Source organism: Anser cygnoides, chromosome 3 (genome assembly GCF_040182565.1).
Source record: "Anser cygnoides isolate HZ-2024a breed goose chromosome 3, Taihu_goose_T2T_genome, whole genome shotgun sequence".
Lineage (NCBI taxonomy): Eukaryota > Metazoa > Chordata > Aves > Anseriformes > Anatidae > Anser > Anser cygnoides.
Window position 1 is genome coordinate 2,404,619 of NC_089875.1, and position 22,289 is coordinate 2,426,907.

General features: G+C 50.6%; 2 long non-coding RNA genes across 4 annotated transcripts; both read left to right on the forward strand.

The window, feature by feature from the left end:
• The first annotated feature begins 1,976 nt into the window (after positions 1-1,976).
• Positions 1,977-4,043, forward strand: LOC136790318 (uncharacterized). 2 transcript variants are annotated; one of them, XR_010829978.1, is made up of 3 exons: positions 2,880-3,481; positions 3,555-3,718; positions 3,813-4,043. It is a non-coding gene; the product is annotated as an uncharacterized lncRNA (long non-coding RNA). The 2 variants fall into 2 exon arrangements; XR_010829977.1 differs by having other exon boundaries at positions 1,977-3,718.
• A 7,968-nt stretch (positions 4,044-12,011) lies between these two features.
• On the forward strand, positions 12,012-22,225 carry LOC136790319 (uncharacterized). Of its 2 annotated transcripts, XR_010829979.1 has the most exons (5): positions 12,012-12,790; positions 12,885-13,442; positions 17,360-17,506; positions 18,365-22,021; positions 22,095-22,225. It is a non-coding gene; the product is annotated as an uncharacterized lncRNA (long non-coding RNA). The 2 variants fall into 2 exon arrangements; XR_010829980.1 differs by lacking the exon at positions 17,360-17,506 and having other exon boundaries at positions 12,013-12,790.
• The last annotated feature ends 64 nt before the right edge of the window (positions 22,226-22,289 follow it).

Genomic DNA, 22,289 nt, shown 5'->3' on the forward strand with positions numbered 1-22,289 from the left:
TTTTGGTGTTTCTGCACTGCAGCCTCGGAGGAGTGATTTGTTGAGCAGCTTTGGTTATTTTCTTCACTGCGCCTTGAGGAGTGCTTCTGCATCCAGCTTTTGGTATTTCTTGGCTGCAGTTCCTGAGGAGCGGTTTCTTGAGCAGCTCGTAGTGTCTCCTTCACGTTGCGATACTTGAGGAGATCTGCATCGTCCAGCTTTTGGCGTTCCCCATGCCACATTTCCCCTGAGGAGTTCTTCATCTTGCAATCTTTGGTGTTTACTTCTCTGCGGCCCTGAGGAGTTCTTCGTCGTCCAGCTTTTGGGGTTTTCTTCACCACATTTCCCCTGAGGAGTTCTTCATCTTGCAACCTTTGGTGTTTACTTCTCTGCGGCCCTGAGGAATTCTTCGTCGTCCAGCTTTTGGGGTTTTCTTCGCCACATTTCCCCTGAGGAGTTCTTCATCTTGCAACCTTTGGTGTTTACTTCTCTGCGGCCCTGAGGAATTCTTCGTCGTCCAGCTTTTGGGGTTCTCTTCGCCACATTTTCCCTGAGGAGAGCAATATCGTCTTTTTTGTTTTCTTCACCTTGTGGCCCCTGAGGAGTTCTTCATCGCGCAGCTTTTGGGGTTTCTTCAGTGCAGCCTCTGAGGAGTGCTTTCTTGAGCAGCATTTGGTGTGTTCTTCCCTGCGACTTGAGGAGTGCTTCTACGTCCACCTTTTGAGGTTCTCCACACCACGTTTCCCCTGAGGAGAGAGCTTCATCGTCCAACTTCAGGAGTTTTCTTCGCAGTGGCCCTTGAGGAGTAATTCTTCGTGGAGCTTTTCATATTTCCTTCACGTTGTGGCCTCTGAGGAGTGCTTCTCTGTGCAGCGTTTGGTGTTTTCTTCAGTGTGCGACCACAAAGGAGTGCATCATCATGCAGGCTTTGGTGTTTTCTTCACAGCAGCCCTAAGGAGTTCGTCAAAGTGCAGGTTTTGGGGTTCTCGTCACCATGTTTTCCTGGAGGAGAGCTTCATCGTGCAACTTCTGGTACTGTTTTCATCTTGTTGCCCCTGAGAAGTGCTTCATCTTCCAACAATTGTTTTTTTTTCTCATTCCAGGCCCTGAGGATTGCTTCGTCGTGCAGCTTCTGGTGTTTTCTTCCGTGTGGCCCCTGAGGAGTTCTGCATCGTTCTGCTTTTGGGGTGCTCTTCACCACGTTTCCCATGAGAAGAGCTTCTTCATTCAGCTTTTGGTGTTTCTGCACTGCAGCCTCGGAGGAGTGATTTGTTGAGCAGCTTTGGTTATTTTCTTCACTGCGCCTTGAGGAGTGCTTCTGCATCCAGCTTTTGGTATTTCTTCGCTGCAGTTCCTGAGGAGCGGTTTCGTGAGCAGCTCGTAGTGTCTCCTTCACGTTGCGATACTTGAGGAGATCTGCATCGTCCAGCTTTTGGCGTTCCCCATGCCACATATCCCCTGAGGAGTTCTTCATCTTGCAATCTTTGGTGTTTACTTCTCTGCGGCCCTGAGGAGTTCTTCGTCGTCCAGCTTTTGGGGTTTTCTTCACCACATTTCCCCTGAGGAGTTCTTCATCTTGCAACCTTTGGTGTTTACTTCTCTGCGGCCCTGAGGAATTCTTCGTCGTCCAGCTTTTGGGGTTCTCTTCGCCACATTTTCCCTGAGGAGAGCAATATCGTCTTTTTTGTTTGCTTCACCTTGTGGCCCCTGAGGAGTTCTTCATCGCGCAGCTTTTGGGGTTTCTTCAGTGCAGCCTCTGAGGAGTGCTTTCTTGAGCAGCATTTGGTGTGTTCTTCCCTGCGACTTGAGGAGTGCTTCTACGTCCACCTTTTGAGGTTCTCCACACCACGTTTCCCCTGAGGAGAGAGCTTCATCGTCCAACTTCAGGAGTTTTCTTCGCAGTGGCCCTTGAGGAGTAATTCTTCGTGGAGCTTTTCATATTTCCTTCACGTTGTGGCCTCTGAGGGGTGCTTCTCTGTGCAGCGTTTGGTGTTTTCTTCAGTGTGCGACCACGAAGGAGTGCATCATCATGCAGGCTTTGGTGTTTTCTTCACAGCGGCCCTAAGGAGTTCGTCAAAGTGCAGGTTTTGGGGTTCTCGTCACCATGTTTTCCTGGAGGAGAGCTTCATCGTGCAACTTCTGGTACTGTTTTCATCTTGTTGCCCCTGAGAAGTGCTTCATCTTCCAACAATTGTTTTTTTTTTCTCATTCCAGGCCCTGAGGATTGCTTCGTCGTGCAGCTTCTGGTGTTTTCTTCCGTGTGGCCCCTGAGGAGTTCTGCATCGTTCTGCTTTTGGGGTTCTCCTCACCACGTTTCCCATGAGGAGAGCTTCTTCGTTCAGCTTTTGGTGTTTCTGCACTGCAGCCTCGGAGGAGTGATTTGTTGAGCAGCTTTGGTTATTTTCTTCACTGCGCCTTGAGGAGTGCTTCTGCATCCAGCTTTTGGTATTTCTTCGCTGCAGTTCCTGAGGAGCGGTTTCTTGAGCAGCTCGTAGTGTCTCCTTCACGTTGCGATACTTGAGGAGATCTGCATCGTCCAGCTTTTGGCGTTCCCCATGCCACATTTCCCCTGAGGAGTTCTTCATCTTGCAATCTTTGGTGTTTACTTCTCTGCGGCCCTGAGGAGTTCTTCGTTGTCCAGCTTTTGGGGTTTTCTTCACCACATTTCCCCTGAGGAGTTCTTCATCTTGCAACCTTTGGTGTTTACTTCTCTGCGGCCCTGAGGAATTCTTCGTCGTCCAGCTTTTGGGGTTTTCTTCACCACATTTCCCCTGAGGAGTTCTTCATCTTGCAACCTTTGGTGTTTACTTCTCTGCGGCCCTGAGGAATTCTTCGTCGTCCAGCTTTTGGGGTTCTCTTCACCACATTTTCCCTGAGGAGTTCTTCATCTTGCAACCTTTGGTGTTTACTTCTCTGCGGCCCTGAGGAATTCTTCGTCGTCCAGCTTTTGGGGTTCTCTTCACCACATTTTCCCTGAGGAGAGCAATATCGTCTATCTTTTTTGTTTTCTTCACCTTGTGGCCCCTGAGGAGTTCTTCATCTCGCAGTTTTTGGGGTTTCTTCAGTGCAGCCTCTGAGGAGTGCTTTCTTGAGCAGCACTTGGTGTGTTCTTTCCCGCGACTTGAGGAGTGCTTCTACGTCCACGTTTGGAGGTTCTCTTCACCACGTTTCCCCTGAGGAGAGCTTCATCGTCCGGGTTTTGGAGTTTTCTTCGCAGTGGCCCTTGAGGAGTAATTCTTCGTGGAGCTTTTTGTGTTTTCTTCACCTTGTGGCCCCGAGGATTGCTTCTACATGTAGCTTGTGGTGTTTTCTTCACTACGCCCCTGAGGAGTTGTTCATCGTGAAGCTCTTTGTGTTTTCTTCACTACGGCCCTGAGGAGTTCTTCGTCGTGCAGCTTCTGGTGTTTTCTACACTGCGGCCCTGAGGAATTCTGCATCGTCCAACCTTTGGGGTTCTCCTCACCGTGTTTTCCCTGAGGAGAACTTCTTCGTACAACTATTGGTATTGTTTTCACCTTGCTGCCCATGAGAAGTGCTTCATCATCCAACCTTTGGTGTTTCTTTTCTCGTTCCAGGTCCCGAGGAGTTCTTCATCGTGCAGGTTTTGGGGTTCTCTTCACTGCGGCCCCTGAGGAGTTCTGCATCGTGCAGGTTTTGCGGTTCTCCAGAGCACGTTGCCCCTGAGGAGAGCTTCATGGTGCAGCTTTCGGTGTTTTCATCTCTCTGCGACCCTGGAGGAGTACGTCATCGTGCAGCTTTTGGTGTTGTTTTCACCTTGTTTCCCCTGAGAAGTTCTTCATCTTCCAACATTTGGTGTTTTTCTCTCGTTGCAGGCCCAGAGGAGCTTTTCACCGTGCAGCTCTTCCTGTTTTCTTCACTGCGGCCCTTGAGGACTTCTTCCTCGTGCAGCTTTTGGTGTTTTCTTCACCGAGGCCCTTTTTGGCATCTCCGATGTCTGCAGCCAGAGCGACGGATCAGCTGCATGAAGTGTGAAGAAGCACATTCGTCTGTTTGTTTTCAGTTTGCCAAGCGCTCATGTCAAATAGAGCTCTTTCTTTGTTGTACTAGGAGGTGCCAGGTGTCGTTTTTTCTTCTCCTCCTTTTCAGTCCTGCTGCTCCTTCAAACCGTTGAGGAGTTATCTCGCCTTTTGCAGTGGGTTTCCGTGGCAACGTTTAGGTAGCGGGGGGGCCATCGGGGTGGGTTCTGTGAGAAGAATCCAGAAGCTGCCCCATGTTAGGGAAGGGCCTTGCCGCTGGCCAGGGCTGGGCCAATAAGCGATATTGTTTGCGCCTCTGTGAGAGCAGATTGAAGAAAGGCAAAACAAAAAACCTGCTGCGGAACAGCAGCTGGGAGAGAGAGAGGAGTGAGAGACAGCCTTGCAGACGCCAAGGTCAGCGAAGAAGGAGGGGGAGAGGTGCTCCAGGCGCCGGAGCAGAAGTCCCCTGCGGCCTGTGGTGAGGCCCGTGGTGAAGCAGGCTGTCCCCCTGCTGCCCGTGGCGTACCACGGTGGAGCGGGGTTCCACGCTGCAGAGCACGGTGGAGCAGGGTCAGAGAGTGACCGAGAAGGAGCGGCGGAGCCAAAGTGCTCCAGACTGACCGCAGCCCCCATTGCCCCGTTCCCCTGCGCCGCTGGGGGGGAGGAGGTGGGAGGGGGCGGATGGGGGGGAAAAATCTTTCTCCCTCCCTACTCTGAGTCTGTTTTGCCCATCACGAGAACTGTTGAGTGATCTCCCCGTCCTCATCTGAGCCCTTGAGCCCTCTGCATCGTATTTTCTCCCCCTTTCCCTTTGAGGAGGGGGAGCGAGAGAGCGGCCGTGGTGGAACTCGGCTGCCCACCCGAGTCAAACCAGCACACCATAACACCTCAGCTAAATTCCCTTTGGTGCATCTGAAGGCCTTTCTTCCTTGTGCTAAATATATGGCCTGGGGAGAAGTTTGTTCACTTCTTCTTTGCAGCATCCTTCTGCGCATCTTGGTTCTGCCTTCTCTTGACATTAAAGAGTTTGTCCCTTAAGCCAACGGTTAACGTTTCCTTAGAGAGCATGTTTTCTAAAAGTCTGATCCCAAGAAGGATCCTTCTTGGCATCAGACTGACTGGGTTCTTTGGCTGCTTTCTGCTTGGTGGGTGTGTTCCTTGGAATATAATCCTCAGCAATAGACACAGTTTGAGTGGAAAATGTAAGAGTAGACCCCCCGCTCCGGATGGAGCAGTTTTCCGTCAGCCGTTCCCTCTCTCCTTCTTCAAGCTGCTGATGGGAGCACGAGGCGGGAGGGTGTCGAAGGCTTTCTGAAGGCGATACATGGGTGTCTTCCCTGAGCAAGGTGTTCCGCTGGCGGAGAAGGAAATGGCTTTGTTGTTTGTTTCTCACCATCTGCACTTTGTTGCAGTTTTGGTTGGGGTTGCCTAACTCCACGTAAGCTATTGGATTCTTTCCTTGAGTATTTTTGCAGGAACGGAAATGTAACTCCTTAGTTCAAAGAGTGAGATAATTCTCCTGTCATTCGCTTAATTTTCAATGTCATGTAACTTTTCCTACAATTTGCTCTCACTGGAGGGCCCCAGCCATGAGCGCTCTCCTCTTAAGGCACCTCCAGCGTTAAGGAGAAGGGGAAAGACTTTGGGAGTGCCTTTTGTGTCTTCCCAGTGGGATGCTGATGCTCTAAACTTTTCTTTCACGGAGCGCGACCTGAATCTCCAAAAGCAAACACCACCAACAAAACAAAAACGAAACGAGCCCCACAGCTCTTAGTTTTCTTTATCGTCTATTTAAGCTATTGGAGAAGCAACTTTGTCAGTATGATGCTTGCATGGTCTTCTAACATTTGGGTTACCGTCCAGACTGACAGTAGGAAGACGCAGCCTTTCTAGATCTGGTTTGTATCGCTAAGAACCCCTGGTTTTGAAGATGACATCTAGCGGGAAGTTGCATAGTGGGGTCTTGTTCGACATCTTCATCGACGACTTTGATGAGGGAATAGTGTCTGCCCTCCAGAGGTACGCTGGTGATGCAAAGCTGGGAGGAGTGGCCGGCACGCCAGAAGGCTGTGCTGCCTTTCAGTGAGACCTGGGCAGGCTGGAGAGCTGGGCAGGAAGAAACCAGCTGAGGTTTAACAAAAGCAATTGCACCTGGGAAGGGGAAGTGCATCTATTAGTCCAGGCTGGGGGATGAGCTGCTGGAGAGGAGCTGTGCGGAGAAGGACCTGGGGGTCCTGGTGGCCGACAGGTTTGCCATGATCCAGCAGTGTGCCCTGGTGGCCAAGAAGGCCAATGGGATCCAGGGGTGCATTAAAAGCAGCGTGGCCAGCAGGTCAAGGGAGGTGATCCTCCCCCTCTCCTCTGCCCTGGTCAGGCCTCCCATGGAGTACTGTGTCCAGTTGTGGGCTCCCCAGTGTGAGAAACACAGTTGCAAGTTCTGAGATCTTTCTCACCATCTGGGGGCTTGTGCAGGATCTTGCCGCCTACCAGAGAGTTCTTGCCACCACAGAGAGGAAGGTGCACCCTGCTGATTTCAGCGGTTCCGTTGGGAACCGTGGGTTGTCTCGGGATGGCCGACAAAGGACCGAGACTGTTAATCTGAAGACAGGCTCTGTGAAGCACTGGGGAGAAGGGAGGCCACCGCAGACGTACCACAGACACATGTCAGACGCAGGACAGGCACAGGGCTAACAGCTGGAGGGAAAAATCAGCATTTCCAATTAATCCAGAACATCTCTCGAGTTCTATCTCGAAAGAATTGTTGGATTTGCACCCAGATGCCTAGAAAGACTGAAAGGGCCTTGTCCCTGATTGCTATTCTAGCAGCAACTGTGTCTGGATTGTCAAGATTACTAACAAGGGCTGATCATACTCTGTCCTGGGAAGGAACAGATTTTGAAGTTGAGCTCCCTACACGTAATCCTGGCTACAATATAGTGTGTTATCAAAGGTGCCTTTTAAGCAACACTGATAGAAACTCAGGGGGCAAGAGGACTGACCCTGGGTGTGGAAATAGTATCCATGAAGTAAGGAATAATCCATACTGTATCGAATATGGTAGCTACGGGAATGCTAATATACATAATGCAGACCAGATACACCATGAGAATCCTGGAACCGGGTGGCCTGTCCCAAATGGCAAGGGGTGGTACTGGCTCTGTGGCCATAAAGCCAGGGAGGTGTTGCCCCTAGGACGGAAGGGAGCTTGCACCCTGAGGGCAGTAATTCCAAACGTAGCTAAGATTGAAGACTCTAAAAGCCAAAGCCCCCTTGAGACCCCACGCGGAATTAAGCGGACGCCAGATAATCCTCTAGTAAAAAGAAAGGAGGCATTTCACAGTTTTGCAGGGTGGTTTTTACCTTGGTTAGGGGTGGGCGAATTAGAAAAAGCTATTGTAAATGTCCCAGTTATAACTGAAGAACTAGAAAATAACACTCTGGATGCAGTCCGGGCACTACAAAAAGAGGCAAGGAGTTTGCAAAAATAGTACCCCACAGTCGAATGCTATTAGATTTATTGCTAACCTCACAAGGAGGAGCATGCACTGTAATTAATGCTAGTTGCTGTATGTATGTAGATCAAATGGGAGAAATTTGACCGGTCTCAAAAACATTTGGGAAAAACAATAACACACTCAGAAAAACAAGATCCTGCATAGAGTGGCTCAAGATGACGCTTCCTGGGGATTTAGAAACGTTTGGGAGAAATTAACTTCGCGGTTACCTGAACGGAATTGGCTCAAACGACTACTTGTTGGTATTATAACAATAATGGCATTGTGTATCCGTCATCCCCCATGACATCGGAAGAAGATTATTGCGCCTTAATGTTGGAAAAACTCAAGAGTGGGGTATGTGAAGAGGTGCAAAAAGAACAATAGGAGTAAGAAAAGAAGAGGGGTGGAATTGTGAGAAACCAAGTAGTGTTTTTGCGACAGAAGGTGTTTTTGCAGTGGAAAATTGCACTAAGGTTGCATATTCAAAAGTGATTGTGCGGCATAGCAGTGGGGAGTATGTTGAGCAGATAAAAGAAAGGTCGCCTGTCCCAAAAGAAGGAGGATAGCTAAGAGAAACAGGATGAACAGTACAACATCAGGAAAAACCCAAATGACAGGCCCTCTAGTCACGAGAGAAGAAGGACAAATAAACAAAAAGGAAAAGGAGAAATGAACAGTCGGTCAAGTAAAATTGTGTATCTGTGGTACAGAAGTGCGTCGAGTAGGTTGTGAACCTGTAGTACTCAGCCAGTGAGGAAACAGGAGAAATCAGGTGTCGGGTAACAGGGAATATAAAGTTATAATAAACTTTTATTGTGTGCTTCCGCTTGCAGGACACCCGCCATTGCACTTGAGACTCACATAGCTTCACAGAAACTCATGTCTGCAGAAAATTATTGAGCTTTTTCATGCACCAGTGAAAAGGAGATGCAGTTCCGCCAGAAGCTGAAGCAAAAGCTCTGTGTCACTGGGGAGTTCTGGTGAGGAAGAAGGAGATTTGCGTTCTCACAGTGGATGGTTTGAACCGAGTTTAGTCCTGTGGGCTGTGTCAGCAGAACCGTCTTGTTGTGTAGCCTTTGAGGAGTTTGAGGACTCCATTTCGTGTCTCTGGGCAGCACGGGGAAGCGGGCAGTGTACTGTGTGTCAGCGGGGATTCATTAGAGGAGGGACTTATTGACGGGCAATGTCAGCGTGCCCTGCACAATGCCGCTGCCGCCTTGCTGGAGCAGTTTGCGTGCTCCTGTGGTCAAAATGTGCCTCTCGGTGGGCCGGGGGGCAAGGCGAGGCAGAGCTGGAGGCGGTGTCAGGGAGGCCTCGTCGCCCCTGCGAGGCGCTGCGCCAGGCCTCAGCCCTGGGAGGCCGGCCATTGGGTGCCACAGCTCCATGCTGCCTAGCAACAAGCGCCAGCGGGCTCGCTATTGGCTGCGCCCAGAGGCGCCAAGGCAGGCGGCCAATGGGGCGGCGCCTGGCTGTGAGGGAGCGGAGGTGTCACAGCGCGGGGTGGGTGACGTGGTGCTGGGTGTGCTGGGGCTGCGGCACTCCGGCGATGGCGGCGCGCAGGCGAGGCGGGCTGCTTGTGGCCCCTGAGGAGAGCTTCTGCGTGCAGCTTTCGGTGTTTTCGTCACTGTGCGACCCCGGAGGAGTGCGTCACCGTGCAGCTTGGGGGGTTTTCTTCACCGTGGCCCTGAGGAGTTCTTCATCGTGCAGCTTTCGGGGTTCTCTTCACCACTTTTCCCCTGAGGAGAGCTTCGTTGTCCAGCTTTTGGTGTTGTTTTAACCTTGTTGCCCCTGAGAAGTGCTTCATCTTCCAACTTTGGGTGTTTTTTTCTTGTTCCAGGCCCTGAGGATTGCTCCATCGTGCAGCTTCTGTTGTTTTCTTCACTGCGGCCCCTGAGGAGTTCTTCGTCGCGCAGCTTTTGGTGTTTCTTCACTGCAGTTCCTGAGGAGTGGTTTCTTGAGCAGCTTTCAGTGTCTCCTTCACGTTGCGATACTTGAGGAGATCTGCATCGTCCAGCTTTTGGCGTTCCCCATGCCACATTTCCCCTGAGGAGTTCTTCATCTTGCAATCTTTGGTGTTTACTTCTCTACGGCCCTGAGGAATTCTTCGTCGTCCAGCTTTTGGGGTTTTCTTCACCACATTTCCCCTGAGGAGTTCTTCATCTTGCAACCTTTGGTGTTTACTTCTCTGCGGCCCTGAGGAATTCTTCGTCGTCCAGCTTTTGGGGTTCTCTTCGCCACATTTTCCCTGAGGAGAGCAATATCGTCTATCTTTTTTGTTTTCTTCACCTTGTGGCCCCTGAGGAGTTCTTCATCGCGCAGCTTTTGGGGTTTCTTCAGTGCAGCCTCTGAGGAGTGCTTTCTTGAGCAGCATTTGGTGTGTTCTTCCCTGCGACTTGAGGAGTGCTTCTACGTCCACCTTTTGAGGTTCTCCACACCACGTTTCCCCTGAGGAGAGAGCTTCATCGTCCAACTTCAGGAGTTTTCTTCGCAGTGGCCCTTGAGGAGTAATTCTTCGTGGAGCTTTTCATATTTCCTTCACGTTGTGGCCTCTGAGGAGTGCTTCTCTGTGCAGCGTTTGGTGTTTTCTTCAGTGTGCGACCACGAAGGAGTGCATCATCATGCAGGCTTTGGTGTTTTCTTCACAGCGGCCCTAAGGAGTTCGTCAAAGTGCAGGTTTTGGGGTTCTCGTCACCATGTTTTCCTGGAGGAGAGCTTCATCGTGCAACTTCTGGTACTGTTTTCACCTTGTTGCCCCTGAGAAGTGCTTCATCTTCCAACAATTGTTTTTTTTTTTCTCATTCCAGGCCCTGAGGATTGCTTCGTCGTGCAGCTTCTGGTGTTTTCTCCCGTGTGGCCCCTGAGGAGTTCTGCATCGTTCTGCTTTTGGGGTTCTCTTCACCACGTTTCCCATGAGGAGAGCTTCTTCGTTCAGCTTTTGGTGTTTCTGCACTGCAGCCTCGGAGGAGTGATTTGTTGAGCAGCTTTGGTTATTTTCTTCACTGCGCCTTGAGGAGTGCTTCTGCATCCAGCTTTTGGTATTTCTTCGCTGCAGTTCCTGAGGAGCGGTTTCTTGAGCAGCTCGTAGTGTCTCCTTCACGTTGCGATACTTGAGGAGATCTGCATCGTCCAGCTTTTGGCGTTCCCCATGCCACATTTCCCCTGAGGAGTTCTTCATCTTGCAATCTTTGGTGTTTACTTCTCTGCGGCCCTGAGGAGTTCTTCGTCGTCCAGCTTTTGGGGTTTTCTTCACCACATTTCCCCTGAGGAGTTCTTCATCTTGCAACCTTTGGTGTTTACTTCTCTGCGGCCCTGAGGAATTCTTCGTCGTCCAGCTTTTGGGGTTTTCTTCGCCACATTTCCCCTGAGGAGTTCTTCATCTTGCAACCTTTGGTGTTTACTTCTCTGCGGCCCTGAGGAATTCTTCGTCGTCCAGCTTTTGGGGTTCTCTTCGCCACATTTTCCCTGAGGAGAGCAATATCGTCTTTTTTGTTTTCTTCACCTTGTGGCCCCTGAGGAGTTCTTCATCGCGCAGCTTTTGGGGTTTCTTCAGTGCAGCCTTTGAGGAGTGCTTTCTTGAGCAGCACTTGGTGTGTTCTTCCCTGCGACTTGAGGAGTGCTTCTACGTCCACCTTTTGAGGTTCTCCACACCACGTTTCCCCTGAGGAGAGAGCTTCATCGTCCGGGTTTTGGAGTTTTCTTCGCAGTGGCCCTTGAGGAGTAATTCTTCGTGGAGCTTTTCATATTTCCTTCACGTTGTGGCCTCTGAGGAGTGCTTCTCTGGGCAGCGTTTGGTGTTTTCTTCAGTGTGCGACCACGAAGGAGTGCATCATCATGCAGGCTTTGGTGTTTTCTTCACAGCGGCCCTAAGGAGTTCGTCAAAGTGCAGGTTTTGGGGTTCTCGTCACCATGTTTTCCTGGAGGAGAGCTTCATCGTGCAACTTCTGGTACTGTTTTCATCTTGTTGCCCCTGAGAAGTGCTTCATCTTCCAACAATTGTTTTTTTTTTCTCATTCCAGGCCCTGAGGATTGCTTCGTCGTGCAGCTTCTGGTGTTTTCTTCCGTGTGGCCCCTGAGGAGTTCTGCATCGTTCTGCTTTTGGGGTGCTCTTCACCACGTTTCCCATGAGGAGAGCTTCTTCGTTCAGCTTTTGGTGTTTCTGCACTGCAGCCTCGGAGGAGTGATTTGTTGAGCAGCTTTGGTTATTTTCTTCACTGCGCCTTGAGGAGTGCTTCTGCATCCAGCTTTTGGTATTTCTTCGCTGCAGTTCCTGAGGAGCGGTTTCTTGAGCAGCTCGTAGTGTCTCCTTCACGTTGCGATACTTGAGGAGATCTGCATCGTCCAGCTTTTGGCGTTCCCCATGCCACATTTCCCCTGAGGAGTTCTTCATCTTGCGATCTTTGGTGTTTACTTCTCTGCGGCCCTGAGGAGTTCTTCGTCGTCCAGCTTTTGGGGTTTTCTTCACCACATTTCCCCTGAGGAGTTCTTCATCTTGCAATCTTTGGTGTTTACTTCTCTGCGGCCCTGAGGAATTCTTCGTCGTCCAGCTTTTGGGGTTCTCTTCACCACATTTTCCCTGAGGAGAGCAATATCGTCTTTTTTGTTTTCTTCACCTTGTGGCCCCTGAGGAGTTCTTCATCGCGCAGCTTTTGGGGTTTCTTCAGTGCAGCCTCTGAGGAGTGCTTTCTTGAGCAGCACTTGGTGTGTTCTTCCCTGCGACTTGAGGAGTGCTTCTACGTCCACCTTTTGAGGTTCTCCACACCACGCTTCCCCTGAGGAGAGAGCTTCATCGTCCTACTTCAGGAGTTTTCTTCGCAGTGGCCCTTGAGGAGTAATTCTTCGTGGAGCTTTTTGTGTTTTCTTCACCTTGTGGCCCCGAGGATTGCTTCTACATGTAGCTTGTGGTGTTTTCTTCACTACGCCCCTGAGGAGTTGTTCATCGTGAAGCTCTTGGTGTTTTCTTCACTACGGCCCTGAGGAGTTCTTCATCGTGCAGCTTCTGGTGTTTTCTACACTGCGGCCCTGAGGAATTCTGCATCGTCCAGCCTTTGGGGTTCTCCTCACCGTGTTTTCCCTGAGGAGAACTTCTTCGTACAACTATTGGTATTGTTTTCACCTTGTTGCCCATGAGAAGTGCTTCATCATCCAACCTTTGGTGTTTCTTTTCTCGTTCCAGGTCCCGAGGAGTTCTTCATCGTGCAGGTTTTGGGGTTCTCTTCACTGCGGCCCCTGAGGAGTTCTGCATCGTGCAGGTTTTGCGGTTCTCCAGAGCACGTTGCCCCTGAGGAGAGCTTCATGGTGCAGCTTTCGGTGTTTTCATCTCTCTGCGACCCTGGAGGAGTACGTCATCGTGCAGCTTTTGGTGTTGTTTTCACCTTGTTTCCCCTGAGAAGTTCTTCATCTTCCAACATTTGGTGTTTTTCTCTCGTTGCAGGCCCAGAGGAGCTTTTCACCGTGCAGCTCTTCCTGTTTTCTTCACTGCGGCCCTTGAGGCCTTCTTCCTCGTGCAGCTTTTGGTGTTTTCTTCACCGAGGCCCTTTTTGGCATCTCCGATGTCTGCAGCCAGAGCGACGGATCAGCTGCATGAAGTGTGAAGAAGCACATTCGTCTGTTTGTTTTCAGTTTGCCAAGCGCTCATGTCAAATAGAGCTCTTTCTTTGTTGTACTAGGAGGTGCCAAGTGTCGTTTTTTCTTCTCCTCCTTTTCAGTCCTGCTGCTCCTTCAAACCGTTGAGGAGTTATCTCGCCTTTTGCAGTGGGTTTCCGTGGCAACGTTTAGGTAGCGGGGGGGCCATCGGGGTGGGCTCTGTGAGAAGAATCCAGAAGCTGCCCCATGTTAGGGAAGGGCCTTGCCGCTGGCCAGGGCTGGGCCAATAAGCGATATTGTTTGCGCCTCTGTGAGAGCAGATTGAAGAAAGGCAAAACAAAAAACCTGCTGCGGAACAGCAGCTGGGAGAGAGAGAGGAGTGAGAGACAGCCTTGCAGACGCCAAGGTCAGTGAAGAAGGAGGGGGAGAGGTGCTCCAGGCGCCAGAGCAGAAGTCCCCTGCGGCCTGTGGTGAGGCCCGTGGTGAAGCAGGCTGTCCCCCTGCTGCCCGTGGCGTACCACGGTGGAGCGGGGTTCCACGCTGCAGAGCACGGTGGAGCAGGGTCAGAGAGTGACCGAGAAGGAGCGGCGGAGCCAAAGTGCTCCAGACTGACCGCAGCCTCCATTGCCCCGTTCCCCTGCGCCGCTGGGGGGGAGGAGGTGGGAGGGGGCGGATGGGGGGGAAAAATCTTTCTCCCTCCCTACTCTGAGTCTGTTTTGCCCATCACGAGAACTGTTGAGTGATCTCCCCGTCCTCATCTGAGCCCTTGAGCCCTCTGCATCGTATTTTCTCCCCCTTTCCCTTTGAGGAGGGGGAGCGAGAGAGCGGCCGTGGTGGAACTCGGCTGCCCACCCGAGTCAAACCAGCACACCATAACACCTCAGCTAAATTCCCTTTGGTGCATCTGAAGGCCTTTCTTCCTTGTGCTAAATATATGGCCTGGGGAGAAGTTTGTTCACTTCTTCTTTGCGGCATCCTTCTGCGCATCTTGGTTCTGCCTTCTCTTGACATTAAAGAGTTTGTCCCTTAAGCCAACGGTTAACGTTTCCTTAGAGAGCATGTTTTCTAAAAGTCTGATCCCAAGAAGGATCCTTCTTGGCATCAGACTGACTGGGTTCTTTGGCTGCTTTCTGCTTGGTGGGTGTGTTCCTTGGAATATAATCCTCAGCAATAGACACAGTTTGAGTGGAAAATGTAAGAGTAGACCCCCCGCTCCGGATGGAGCAGTTTTCCGTCAGCCGTTCCCTCTCTCCTTCTTCAAGCTGCTGATGGGAGCACGAGGCGGGAGGGTGTCGAAGGCTTTCTGAAGGCGATGCATGGGTGTCTTCCCTGAGCAAGGTGTTCCGCTGGCGGAGAAGGAAATGGCTTTGTTGTTTGTTTCTCACCATCTGCACTTTGTTGCAGTTTTGGTTGGGGTTGCCTAACTCCACGTAAGCTATTGGATTCTTTCCTTGAGTATTTTTGCAGGAACGGAAATGTAACTCCTTAGTTCAAAGAGTGAGATAATTCTCCTGTCATTCGCTTAATTTTCAATGTCATGTAACTTTTCCTACAATTTGCTCTCACTGGAGGGCCCCAGCCATGAGCGCTCTCCTCTTAAGGCACCTCCAGCGTTAAGGAGAAGGGGAAAGACTTTGGGAGTGCCTTTTGTGTCTTCCCAGTGGGATGCTGATGCTCTAAACTTTTCTTTCACGGAGCGCGACCTGAATCTCCAAAAGCAAACACCACCAACAAAACAAAAACGAAACGAGCCCCACAGCTCTTAGTTTTCTTTATCGTCTATTTAAGCTATTGGAGAAGCAACTTTGTCAGTATGATGCTTGCATGGTCTTCTAACATTTGGGTTACCGTCCAGACTGACAGTAGGAAGACGCAGCCTTTCTAGATCTGGTTTGTATCGCTAAGAACCCCTGGTTTTGAAGATGACATCTAGCGGGAAGTTGCATAGTGGGGTCTTGTTCGACATCTTCATCGACGACTTTGATGAGGGAATAGTGTCTGCCCTCCAGAGGTACGCTGGTGATACAAAGCTGGGAGGAGTGGCCGGCACGCCAGAAGGCTGTGCTGCCTTTCAGTGAGACCTGGGCAGGCTGGAGAGCTGGGCAGGAAGAAACCAGCTGAGGTTTAACAAAAGCAATTGCACCTGGGAAGGGGAAGTGCATCTATTAGTCCAGGCTGGGGGATGAGCTGCTGGAGAGGAGCTGTGCGGAGAAGGACCTGGGGGTCCTGGTGGCCGACAGGTTTGCCATGATCCAGCAGTGTGCCCTGGTGGCCAAGAAGGCCAATGGGATCCAGGGGTGCATTAAAAGCAGCGTGGCCAGCAGGTCAAGGGAGGTGATCCTCCCCCTCTCCTCTGCCCTGGTCAGGCCTCCCATGGAGTACTGTGTCCAGTTCTGGGCTCCCCAGTGTGAGAAACACAGTTGCAAGTTCTGAGATCTTTCTCACCATCTGGGGGCTTGTGCAGGATCTTGCCGCCTACCAGAGAGTTCTTGCCACCACAGAGAGGAAGGTGCACCCTGCTGATTTCAGCGGTTCCGTTGGGAACCGTGGGTTGTCTCGGGATGGCCGACAAAGGACCGAGACTGTTAATCTGAAGACAGGCTCTGTGAAGCACTGGGGAGAAGGGAGGCCACCGCAGACGTACCACAGACACATGTCAGACGCAGGACAGGCACAGGGCTAACAGCTGGAGGGAAAAATCAGCATTTCCAATTAATCCAGAACATCTCTCGAGTTCTATCTCGAAAGAATTGTTGGATTTGCACCCAGATGCCTAGAAAGACTGAAAGGGCCTTGTCCCTGATTGCTATTCTAGCAGCAACTGTGTCTGGATTGTCAAGATTACTAACAAGGGCTGATCATACTCAGTCCTGGGAAGGAACAGATTTTGAAGTTGAGCTCCCTACACGTAATCCTGGCTACAATATAGTGTGTTATCAAAGGTGCCTTTTAAGCAACACTGATAGAAACTCAGGGGGCAAGAGGACTGACCCTGGGTGTGGAAATAGTATCCATGAAGTAAGGAATAATCCATACTGTATCGAATATGGTAGCTACGGGAATGCTAATATACATAATGCAGACCAGATACACCATGAGAATCCTGGAACCGGGTGGCCTGTCCCAAATGGCAAGGGGTGGTACTGGCTCTGTGGCCATAAAGCCAGGGAGGTGTTGCCCCTAGGACGGAAGGGAGCTTGCACCCTGAGGGCAGTAATTCCAAACGTAGCTAAGATTGAAGACTCTAAAAGCCAAAGCCCCCTTGAGACCCCACGCGGAATTAAGCGGACGCCAGATAATCCTCTAGTAAAAAGAAAGGAGGCATTTCACAGTTTTGCAGGGTGGTTTTTACCTCGGTTAGGGGTGGGCGAATTAGAAACAGCTATTGTAAATATCCCAGTTATAACTGAAGAACTAGAAAATAACACTCTGGATGCAGTCCGGGCACTACAAAAAGAGGCAAGGAGTTTGCAAAAATAGTACTCCACAGTCGAATGCTATTAGATTTATTGCTAACCTCACAAGGAGGAGCATGCACTGTAATTAATGCTAGTTGCTGTATGTATGTAGATCAAATGGGAGAAATTTGACCGGTCTCAAAATCATTTGGGAAAAACAATAACACACACAGAAAAACAAGATCCTGCATAGAGTGGCTCAAGATGACGCTTCCTGGGGATTTAGAAACGTTTGGGAGAAATTAACTTCGCGGTTACCTGAACGGAATTGGCTCAAACGACTACTTGTTGGTATTATAACAATAATGGCATTGTGTATCCGTCATCCCCCATGACATCGGAAGAAGATCATTGCGCCTTAATGTTGGAAAAACTCAAGAGTGGGGTATGTGAAGAGGTGCAAAAAGAACAATAGGAGTAAGAAAAGAAGAGGGGTGGAATTGTGAGAAACCAAGTAGTGTTTTTGCGACAGAAGGTGTTTTTGCAGTGGAAAATTGCACTAAGGTTGCATATTCAAAAGTGATTGTGCGGCATAGCAGTGGGGAGTATGTTGAGCAGATAAAGGAAAGGTCCGCCTGTCCCAAAAGAAGGAGGATAGCTAAGAAAAACAGGATGAACAGTACAACATCAGGAAAAACCCAAATGACAGGCCCTCTAGTCACGAGAGAAGAAGGACAAATAAACAAAAAGGAAAAGGAGAAATGAACAGTCGGTCAAGTAAAATTGTGTATCTATGGTACAGAAGTGCGTCGAGTAGGTTGTGAACCTGTAGTACTCAGCCAGTGAGGAAACAGGAGAAATCAGGTGTCGGGTAACAGGGAATATAAAGTTATAATAAACTTTTATTGTGTGCTTCCGCTTGCAGGACACCCGCCATTGCACTTGAGAATCACATAGCTTCACAGAAACTCATGTCTGCAGAAAATTATTGAGCTTTTTCATGCACCAGTGAAAAGGAGATGCAGTTCCGCCAGAAGCTGAAGCAAAAGCTCTGTGTCACTGGGGAGTTCTGGTGAGGAAGAAGGAGATTTGCGTTCTCACAGTGGATGGTTTGAACCGAGTTTAGTCCTGTGGGCTGTGTCAGCAGAACCGTCTTTGTTGTGTAGCCTTTGAGGAGTTTGAGGACTCCATTTCGTGTCTCTGGGCAGCACGGGGAAGCGGGCAGTGTACTGTGTGTCAGCGGGGATTCATTAGAGGAGGGACTTATTGACGGGCAATGTCAGCGTGCCCTGCACAATGCCGCTGCCGCCTTGCTGGAGCAGTTTGCGTGCTCCTGTGGTCAAAATGTGCCTCTCGGTGGGCCGGGGGGCAAGGCGAGGCAGAGCTGGAGGCGGTGTCAGGGAGGCCTCGTCGCCCCTGCGAGGCGCTGCGCCAGGCCTCAGCCCTGGGAGGCCGGCCATTGGGTGCCACAGCTCCATGCTGCCTAGCAACAAGCGCCAGCGGGCTCGCTATTGGCTGCGCCCAGAGGCGCCAAGGCAGGCGGCCAATGGGGCGGCGCCTGGCTGTGAGGGAGCGGAGGTGTCACAGCGCGGGGTGGGTGACGTGGTGCTGGGTGTGCTGGGGCTGCGGCACTCCGGCGATGGCGGCGCGCAGGCGAGGCGGGCTGCTTGTGGCCCCTGAGGAGAGCTTCGGCGTGCAGCTTTCGGTGTTTTCGTCACTGTGCGACCCCGGAGGAGTGCGTCACCGTGCAGCTTGGGGGGTTTTCTTCACCGTGGCCCTGAGGAGTTCTTCATCGTGCAGCTTTCGGGGTTCTCTTCACCACTTTTCCCCTGAGGAGAGCTTCGTTGTCCAGCTTTTGGTGTTGTTTTAACCTTGTTGCCCCTGAGAAGTGCTTCATCTTCCAACTTTGGGTGTTTTTTTCTTGTTCCAGGCCCTGAGGATTGCTTCATCGTGCAGCTTCTGTTGTTTTCTTCACTGCGGCCCCTGAGGAGTTCTTCGTCGCGCAGCTTTTGGTGTTTCTTCACTGCAGTTCCTGAGGAGTGGTTTCTTGAGCAGCTTTTAGTGTCTCCTTCACGTTGCGGTACTTGAGGAGATCTGAATCGTCCAGCTTTTGGCGTTCCCCATGCCACATTTCCCCTGAGGAGTTCTTCATCTTGCAACCTTTGGTGTTTACTTCTCTGCGGCCCTGAGGAATTCTTCGTCGTCCAGCTTTTGGGGTTCTCTTCGCCACATTTTCCCTGAGGAGAGCAATACCGTCTTTTTTGTTTTCTTCACCTTGTGGCCCCTGAGGAGTTCTTCATCGTGCAGCTTTTGGGGTTTCTTCAGTGCAGCCTCTGAGGAGTGCTTTCTTGAGCAGCATTTGGTGTGTTCTTCCCTGCGACTTGAGGAGTGCTTCTACGTCCACCTTTTGAGGTTCTCCACACCGCGTTTCCCCTGAGGAGAGAGCTTCATCATCCAACTTCAGGAGTTTTCTTCGCAGTGGCCCTTGAGGAGTAGTTCTTCGTGGAGCTTTTCATATTTCCTTCACGTTGTGGCCTCTGAAGAGTGCTTCTCTGTGCAGCGTTTGGTGTTTTCTTCAGTGTGCGACCACGAAGGACTGCATCATCATGCAGGCTTTGGTGTTTTCTTCACAGCGGCCCTAAGGAGTTCGTCAAAGTGCAGGTTTTGGGGTTCTCGTCACCATGTTTTCCTGGAGGAGAGCTTCATCGTGCAACTTCTGGTACTGTTTTCATCTTGTTGCCCCTGAGAAGTGCTTCATCTTCCAACAATTGTTTTTTTTTTTCTCATTCCAGGCCCTGAGGATTGCTTCGTCGTGCAGCTTCTGGTGTTTTCTTCCGTGTGGCCCCTGAGGAGTTCTGCATCGTTCTGCTTTTGGGGTTCTCTTCACCACGTTTCCCATGAGGAGAGCTTCTTCGTTCAGCTTTTGGTGTTTCTGCACTGCAGCCTCGGAGGAGTGATTTGTTGAGCAGCTTTGGTTATTTTCTTCACTGCGCCTTGAGGAGTGCTTCTGCATCCAGCTTTTGGTATTTCTTCGCTGCAGTTCCTGAGGAGCAGTTTCTTGAGCAGCTCGTAGTGTCTCCTTCACGTTGCGATACTTGAGGAGATCTGCATCGTCCAGCTTTTGGCGTTCCCCATGCCACATTTCCCCTGAGGAGTTCTTCATCTTGCAATCTTTGGTGTTTACTTCTCTGCGGCCCTGAGGACTTCTTCGTCGTCCAGCTTTCGGGGTTTTCTTCACCACATTTCCCCTGAGGAGTTCTTCATCTTGCAACCTTTGGTGTTTACTTCTCTGCGGCCCTGAGGAATTCTTCGTCGTCCAGCTTTTGGGGTTCTCTTCGCCACATTTTCCCTGAGGAGAGCAATATCGTCTTTTTTGTTTTCTTCACCTTGTGGCCCCTGAGGAGTTCTTCATCGCGCAGCTTTTGGGGTTTCTTCAGTGCAGCCTCTGAGGAGTGCTTTCTTGAGCAGCATTTGGTGTGTTCTTCCCTGCGACTTGAGGAGTGCTTCTACGTCCACCTTTTGAGGTTCTCTTCACCACGTTTCCCCTGAGGAGAGCTTCATCATCCGGGTTTTGGAGTTTTCTTCGCAGTGGCCCTTGAGGAGTAATTCTTCGTGGAGCTTTTTGTGTTTTCTTCACCTTGTGGCCCCGAGGATTGCTTCTACATGTAGCTTGTGGTGTTTTCTTCACTACGCCCCTGAGGAGTTGTTCATCGTGAAGCTCTTGGTGTTTTCTTCACTACGGCCCTGAGGAGTTCTTCATCGTGCAGCTTCTGTTGTTTTCTTCACTGCGGCCCCTGAGGAGTTCTTCGTCGCGCAGCTTTTGGTGTTTCTTCACTGCAGTTCCTGAGGAGTGGTTTATTGAGCAGCTTTTAGTGTCTCCTTCACGTTGCGGTACTTGAGGAGATCTGCATCGTCCAGCTTTTGGCGTTCCCCATGCCACATTTCCCCTGAGGAGTTCTTCATCTTGCAACCTTTGGTGTTTACTTCTCTGCGGCCCTGAGGAATTCTTCGTCGTCCAGCTTTTGGGGTTCTCTTCACCACATTTTCCCTGAGGAGAGCAATATCGTCTTTTTTGTTTTCTTCACCTTGTGGCCCCTGAGGAGTTCTTCATCGCGCAGCTTTTGGGGTTTCTTCAGTGCAGCCTCTGAGGAGTGCTTTCTTGAGCAGCATTTGGTGTGTTCTTCCCTGCGACTTGAGGAGTGCTTCTACGTCCACCTTTTGAGGTTCTCCACACCACGTTTCCCCTGAGGAGAGAGCTTCATCGTCCAACTTCAGGAGTTTTCTTCGCAGTGGCCCTTGAGGAGTAATTCTTCGTGGAGCTTTTCATATTTCCTTCACGCTGTGGCCTCTGAGGAGTGCTTCTCTGTGCAGCGTTTGGTGTTTTCTTCAGTGTGCGACCACGAAGGAGTGCATCATCATGCAGGCTTTGGTGTTTTCTTCACAGCGGCCCTAAGGAGTTCGTCAAAGTGCAGGTTTTGGGGTTCTCGTCACCATGTTTTCCTGGAGGAGAGCTTCATCGTGCAACTTCTGGTACTGTTTTCATCTTGTTGCCCCTGAGAAGTGCTTCATCTTCCAACAATTGTTTTTTTTTTCTCATTCCAGGCCCTGAGGATTGCTTCGTCGTGCAGCTTCTGGTGTTTTCTTCCGTGTGGCCCCTGAGGAGTTCTGCATCGTTCTGCTTTTGGGGTTCTCTTCACCACGTTTCCCATGAGGAGAGCTTCTTCGTTCAGCTTTTGGTGTTTCTGCACTGCAGCCTCGGAGGAGTGATTTGTTGAGCAGCTTTGGTTATTTTCTTCACTGCACCTTGAGGAGTGCTTCTGCATCCAGCTTTTGGTATTTCTTCGCTGCAGTTCCTGAGGAGCGGTTTCTTGAGCAGCTCGTAGTGTCTCCTTCACGTTGCGATACTTGAGGAGATCTGCATCGTCCAGCTTTTGGCGTTCCCCATGCCACATTTCCCCTGAGGAGTTCTTCATCTTGCAACCTTTGGTGTTTACTTCTCTGCGGCCCTGAGGAATTCTTCGTCATCCAGCTTTTGGGGTTCTCTTCACCACATTTTCCCTGAGGAGAGCAATATCGTCTATCTTTTTTGTTTTCTTCACCTTGTGGCCCCTGAGGAGTTCTTCATCGCGCAGCTTTTGGGGTTTCTTCAGTGCAGCCTCTGAGGAGTGCTTTCTTGAGCAGCACTTGGTGTGTTCTTTCCCGCGACTTGAGGAGTGCTTCTACGTCCACGTTTGGAGGTTCTCTTCACCACGTTTCCCCTGAGGAGAGCTTCATCGTCCGGGTTTTGGAGTTTTCTTCGCAGTGGCCCTTGAGGAGTAATTCTTCGTGGAGCTTTTTGTGTTTTCTTCACCTTGTGGCCCCGAGGATTGCTTCTACATGTAGCTTGTGGTGTTTTCTTCACTACGCCCCTGAGGAGTTGTTCATCGTGAAGCTCTTTGTGTTTTCTTCACTACGGCCCTGAGGAGTTCTTCATCGTGCAGCTTCTGGTGTTTTCTGCACTGCGGCCCTGAGGAATTCTGCATCGTCCAACCTTTGGGGTTCTCCTCACCGTGTTTTCCCTGAGGAGAACTTCTTCGTACAACTATTGGTATTGTTTTCACCTTGTTGCCCATGAGAAGTGCTTCATCATCCAACCTTTGGTGTTTCTTTTCTCGTTTCAGGTCCCGAGGAGTTCTTCATCGTGCAGGTTTTGGGGTTCTCTTCACTGCGGCCCATGAGGAGTTCTGCATTTTCCAGCTTTTGCGGTTCTCCACACCACGTTTCCCCTGAGGAGAGCTTCATGGTCCAGCTTTTGGTGTTTTCTTTACCGTGGCACTTGAAGAGTAATTCTTCATGGAGTTGTTTGTGTTTTCTTC